The sequence below is a fragment of the Mandrillus leucophaeus genome, unplaced genomic scaffold, assembly GCF_000951045.1.
Source record: "Mandrillus leucophaeus isolate KB7577 unplaced genomic scaffold, Mleu.le_1.0 Scaffold1143, whole genome shotgun sequence".
NCBI lineage: Eukaryota > Metazoa > Chordata > Mammalia > Primates > Cercopithecidae > Mandrillus > Mandrillus leucophaeus.
In genome coordinates this window covers 111,407-118,549 of record NW_012099688.1, presented here as the reverse complement: position 1 = coordinate 118,549, position 7,143 = coordinate 111,407, and positions in this window count along the sequence as shown.

Genomic DNA, 7,143 nt, shown 5'->3' with positions numbered 1-7,143 from the left:
AGATAATTATGAGAAAGTGACTATCTAAAATTGCCTAGGTAGGAGAGAGATTGGATTTTTGTGTATTTGGTATTTGGGAGAAGAAGGGTGTGGGTATGCACATGAGATGTGTTGTTTATTCTCTTAAGAGAAAATAAGGGGATTAATGGACTGTAGTTCTGGACAAAGTGGAAAACTCTTAAAGTGGAAGTATTGGTGCAAGTGCTGTGACAGGCTGCAATGGTGCAGTCAGTCCCTTCATCCATAAATCAGTAGAATATTAGCAGTTCAGACTCAAACCTTGTATAAAATCAATGGAGAAAAGGACGTCCCTCACAGTAACTGGCACCATAATCAAGATAGAATGTTTCCAGAATAAATAGAGTTATTTGCTTTCAGTCCCAGGTGGTAGCTATTGTCTGCCCTGATGATATGTGATAATAATTTGTGATCCCGACGTCTTAAAATGGGGTCACTCATCTCCAGTAGAATTAAGTCCACAGTGAAGTTGTCCCCCATCCCCAAAGAGGTAAACATATATGAATGGACTGAGGTGATAACAACTACTGCCACCTGGGATCATGAGAGACCTGAAATGAACTGATAGGAAGTGAAAGGTGGCTGAGAAAATGAGAATGGACCCATCTGCAGAGGATCATAAAACCAGTAAAGACAAGGTCTTGTCCAAGATGCCTTCAGAAGCTTTGTCCATGAGAACTCTAAGGACTTCTCCATACCTGGTGGCTGCTGCTGTGATCTCTACCCAAAAGGAGCCTCTGACCAGCATCCAAGGGGCTTCTGGACCCATTGGAGTCTTCTAGAGGTACATTGATCACCTGAGACATCACTGAAGTTTTTTACTCTCTTTATTATTGCCTGTGTGTAGAATGATAATTGCCTAATTGATAGTGTGAATACCTCTTGATACGTGGTAAATCTGAGCATATGTAATTGGGTGTCATGTCATTGTGAAACCTCACAGCTTCAGTCAGTGTCAGCATAGCTAGGCAGCTTGCACCTAATGCAAATATCAGTGGGCATTGTCTACAGGCACCTAATGACTCAGGTACTTTAATGGTCACTAATGAGTGTATCTCCAAGGAATAGTCTGACAGCACATGGCTAGCCTGACTCAAGGTAACTATATGTCCAATCCAGGGTCATACTGAGTGGACATCTGCCAACCACAGGTCATTCCCCCTGCCTACCATTGAGCAGTTCAAAAGTGACTGGTGTAAGCAGACAGGAGTGGGCTTATTCAACTCACTGTTTTCTTCTTCTGAAGGGATCATACTCAGGATCTAGGTCATTGTGCCTTATTGAAGTCCTACACATTTCACTTGCAAATTATGTTTGAAAATTAAATGACCTTGTTGCTAATCATTCACAAAACATTTTTTAAAATTACATTCTAGAACCCATATTAACATCCTGTGACCTATAGAAAACAATAGAGAAATGTATTAGGCAAAACGTTCTGGCAAAGACCAGTCTGATATTGGCCTGATTACTAAACCTCAGGCATTGATCACATTAACTCACAGAGCTAAGAAAAGTAAAAAGTACCAGCCTTGTTACTCAAGATACTAGGAACTATCGATTTAGATAGAGAAAAGATTTTAGCTAACAAAACATTACAATGTCATCCTGAAGAATATGTCCCTCTTCCAGAGAACCAAGGAGATTATCATGACCCCTGGAAAGCCCGACCAGCAATAATAGTGAAAGTTACATAGCTGCCTGAGTGCAGAAATATAATCTCTACTGAAAAGAAGTTTTATACTAGGCATGAATTTCAAGATATACATAGAATTTTTGCTCATGAAGTCAAATTACATGTACAAATTCCGTATGGTTTAGGAGTTAATAGTAGTAAATTCATTATGCTTACAGGAAGCGAAGTAGGACAAAAGACTGGAATAGCAAATAACTCCAGATTTCATGATGAATTAATTGCTAGAGCACAAAATATCAAAGATCTTCATGACTTATGATGGGGATGGGTAACAGAAGTTGGATGAGACAATACCCAAACATGATTCCCAAGTTTACCTAAATTAAACAACGGAAGACTGTAGAAGATGCCATGAAGATCTCTTATGAATATGTAAGATTATTATTCACTTCTGATGTGACAGGACTTTATAGGGCAGCTGAAAAAATTCTCATGAAAACTCACGTTTACAAAATGTCAAGTTATGATATACAAGATGAAACCAATGAGTCACAACATTCACATAATACACTGTACAACCCTGATCTCTTGACGGTCATAAAATGTTTCTTACCTCTAAACCAAAGTTCCATTTTATAATTTATTTTTTCTCATTTTTTCTGTCCTCTCAGCTTAAGAAAAGATCATTACAACCTTTTTTGTGTGTTTTCATATATGCTTGCAAAAGGTTGTAAATTTTATTGTGATTATTCTTGCTTTAAGCCAAAACTTCCCTAATCTTTCTTTAGAGATTGTGGAATAGCATGCTAGTTTCCTTTCCATATCCAATTGTTTCTTCTGTATTCATTACCCTAGCTATATGATTATGTCTTTTGGACCTCCCCTGCAGCTAGGTATGGCCATGTGACTAAGTTTTAAGGCAATAATTTGTAAGCCCTGTGCTATGAGTACCTTCTAAAAAACCTTCCTCCTTCTTTTCTCCCTCTACCCTGTTGTATGGAATGAAGATTCAATAGCTGGAGATCAGTAATCGTCCTAGGTAAAGCAGGCAGGGGTGATGGGCAACACGGTCTGTTAACTCCCTTACTGGAAGATAACTTTCACAAGAATAAGAACCTTGGTTATGTTGGTTCAAGCAGTATCCCCAGCACTTACATAGTGTGCCACATGTTTGCTAAGGGCTCAGGTACTAAATGGGTATTGAATGAATGGATGAATTAATCAGTTTACTTTGGAGCTATAGATAAACAAAGTCTCCACTCATTTCACAGAATCAAACTCCTGATTAATTCAAATCACTCTACTTTACTTCTCTTTGCTCTCTCAGACTTGCCAATGTTATGGTAGGATAGGATTTTTCTTAATGTACTTCAATATTGCCTTCTATCAAAATGTTTTAAAATCTATTTTCATAACAATGCTTCCCAATATTTTCCTGTTTAGAGAGTTTAAGTCTTCCATTTTTAAAGTCATGGATATCTGTGGGCCACGTAAACCCAACACTTTGGGAGGCTGAGGTGGGCAGATCACGATGTCAGGAGTTCGAGACCAGCCTGACCAACATTGTGAAACCCGGTCTCTACTAAAAATACAAAAATTAGCCAGGCATGGTGATGTGTGCCTGTAATCCCAGCTACTCAGGAGGCTGTGGCAGGAGAATCGCTTGAACCCAGGAGGCAGAGGTTGCAGTTAGCTGAGATTGCACCACTGCACTCCAGCCTAGGGAACAGAGTGAGACTGTCTCAAAAATAAATAAATAAATAAAATAAAATAAGTAAGTAAGTAAATAAATAAATAAGGCAGGGCGCGGTGGCTCACGCCTGTAATCCCAGCACTTTGGGAGGCCGAGGCGGGCGGATCACAAGGTCAGGAGATCGAGATCATCCTGGCTAACATGGTGAAACCCGATCTCTACTAAAAATAGAAAAATTAGCAGAGCGTGATGGCAGGTGCCTGTAGTCCTAGCTATGCCTGAGGCTGAGTCAGGAGAATGGCGGTTGAACCCGGGAAGCGGAGCTTTCAGGAAATCGCGCCACTGCACTCCAGCCTGGGCCACAGAGGCAGTCTCCGTCTCAAAATAAATAAATAAATAAATAATAAATAAATAAATAAATAAATAAATAAATAAATAAATAAAAGTGAAGTCATGGATATCTGTTTCTGAGTGTGTCTATTGTTAAATGCAGGCACTATTTTGTAACTTTAAATAGACATCATCTCAAGTCTATAAGAATTATCCAAAATGGTATCTAATGATATTTCTAGGTCTTCAGATACTATTAACGAAGATTGTAGCCACTGGGTCCTGAGGGTTTTACTAGATATTGGTTACTGAAACTGAACTTTCTTGAATTCTTTTTTTTTTTTTTTTCCACCATGGTTTCCCGCATTTCAACGTATCACCTGTTTTTGTTCTCGAACTTTATTTAAATATTTTCAACAAAATTATATTACTTATGAATCATCCCTTCTTCCCTGATTTTTGAAATTATCCATTGCTTCCTATGATAATGATTCTTCTGGTCCTTTCTGTAGTTAACTTACATTAGAGTTTGTAAATATTCACACACTTTGGAATTGCATATAATTTTCTTCTTAATTATTTTTTCCTCTTCCCCCGAAGTTGTTGTTATTTCTTTTAACTCTTTGTGGGAAAAATTAAGCCCATGTTTCACTTTTTTTCAATACTTGTTTGTCATGGAACTCCTTGATTTATGCTCAAATTGCTTTTCAAGTTTTAGGGAAAGACATTATTTGGGTTTTGTTTAGTGTATCAAGCTTTTTTTGTTTGTTTGTTAGATGTATCAAGAAGTGTAGACTTTTCTATACATAATATCCTTTTCCCTACAGTAGTCTTTTGAAAAGTCTGTTAAAATAAAGGTCATCAAAATATCTCTTCCTAAACCTTTCCTCTACCCGAAATACCTCTGGAATGATATGGTCCTTTCTCCCTTCTTGCTTTTGTAGAAGTCCAAAGCTAATCTGCCCTGATCCGGACTGCGTGCACTTGTGCCTTTTGGGGCCCTTGTGCCATTTGTTCTTCCTTCTCTTCTAATCTCAAAAATGTATTTTCTCTCTTGGCTCTTTTCATTTAACATAGATGTATACTCACCCTTTTTGTTGAATCTTGGAATAAAAGCCTTTCTTTACCATATGTCTCCCTTTAACTACTACTGCATCTCTCTTCTCAGCCAAATACCTGAGAAGAGAAGCCCTCAGTTTGTGTCATTGTTTTCACATCTCTGGTTCAATACCTTACCCACTACCTGACATCCAGCTCACTCACACACACACAAGCCCGATCATTAAGTTGTCACAGCCAATTTGTCGCTTTCCTGCCCTCCTGGCAACATTTGACACTGTGCATTGAGATAATACATGATGAGTACCTATTGACCAGGCACTGTGTTAGGTGCTGCTGTGATAGAAATGAAAAGCAGACATCATCTCCTTTCTAATGACTTACAGAGGCAGCCATTCCTGATTTATATGCAGGTCTCTTGACTCCCATTGCTCACTTTTGCAAGCTTCACTTAATGCCATAGAAATCACCCTATTCTCCAGGATTTTTTCTTCCCAATTATTCTTACTATACACAGCTTCTCAAGGCAATCACTTCCATGCCCATGGCTTCCATTGCATTCTCTATTCTCTGAGGACAATAGAATTTTAAATGTTTTGTTTCATGTATTAGCTTTTATTTTATGCAAGATGCCTCATTTGCTATAAGCATAGATTCAGAGTTGCTCCATGAAAGTAATAAATGCAAAATGGTGATATTGTTAGCATGCAAATTTTAGGAAATTTCCCCAGTTACTCTTAATGGTTTGATTTAGTATGTGTGTTATTTTTGAAAACGTATGTTGGGATGTCACAGATGAACTTAGCCTACAGAGATTTATATTCAACTTTTGACCATAGAATTCCATTTTATGTGATACTGAGAGTAAAACCTATCTTTTCCTCCTTACCTATTTCTCTTCTTATATTCTCTGCCAGGAGGAAGGCACCACTATGTACCCAGTCTTCCCCAGCAGAGTCTGAGCACTCTGTTTTCCCTCTACTTCCCCTCTTCTTTCACGTCTCATTACTAAGCACTTCCTATTCCATCTCCCAAATGATCAGAAAACTTTTTCCACCACTTTCGTCACTAGCACTGACTTTATCATTACTCTTCTTTTAGATATAGTCTCTTAATTGGTTTTGTTGCTTCCTTCAGTCCTTCATTATTATGGAGACCAGTATACACACATCTGACAGAGATGCCTCATCTTTATATGGCTCAATGACTCAAATTTTCAGAATAAAATTAAAACCATCCCAGCATCAAATTTGGGGTCAAATAGAGGTGGGTCTGTATCCTAGGTTCATACCCTGTCCAGCAGTGTAGTCTCAGAAAACTGAACTCCTTAAACCTTTGTGTATCTGCCTACACTCATTGAGAGTTAGGACTGTTTCACACATATAGTGCCTGGTATGTAGAAGGGACTTATTCAATGTTGAATGAAGGGCAGGCATTTTAAAATTCACATCAAAAAAATGTTTTTCTTTTACAAATGTACTTATCTACAATGTCACCTTCCCTCCAAGATTGACTTCTACCTTTACTTTCTGATATGGTTTGGGCATGTCCCCACCCAAATCTCATCTTGAATTGTAATCCCACAATCCCCATGTGTTGAGGGAGGGACCCAGTGGGAGATAACTGGATCATGGGGACAGTTTCCCCCACACTGTTCTCATGATAGTGAGTGAGTTCTCACGAGATCTGATGGTTTTATATGTGTTTGACAGTTGCTCCTTCACATGCTCACACTCTCTGGCCTGCCGCCATGTAAGAAGTGCCTGCTTCCTTTTCCGCTATGATTGTAAGTTTCCTGAGGCCTCCCCAGTCATGTGGAATGTGAGTCAATTAAACCTCTTTCCTTTATAAATTACTCAACCTCAGGTATTTCTTTATAGCAGTGTGAAAATGGACCAATACACTTTCTGATAATCATGCTTGAGAAATTTGGGAATTCATATTACGAGGGATCAAACTGTGGCCCAAGCCTGAGCAGTTGTGTGACCTTCGGAGGATAACTTATCTTCTCCATTTCAATGTCTTCTGTAAAACCTGTAAGATGAGATTGTTTCTGAGGGTTAATTGAACATAGCACAGTTAGAAAACTGTCAGGGACATACTGATTACCAGATGTTGAGTACTCATCTTTATTGAATTAGGACTGTGGTACCCCACTTTATGGTTCTCTATTTTGTATGACAAAATCATGCTTAGTGCTTTGTTAGTAAAAGAGAGAAAATCTGAAAGTATTTGCCATAGAAGAAGAAACAGAGGGGAGAAAAGAGAGTTGGTAAGTTTCAGCATTTCGGTGCTTGGAGGGACAAGGTAGGTTTCTATTTTATGGAGAAAGAAGTGGAGGCAGAATGGGTCCTAAGGTGTCATTCAAGACACACAGCCATAACTCTTTTTTTTTTTTTTTTTTTTT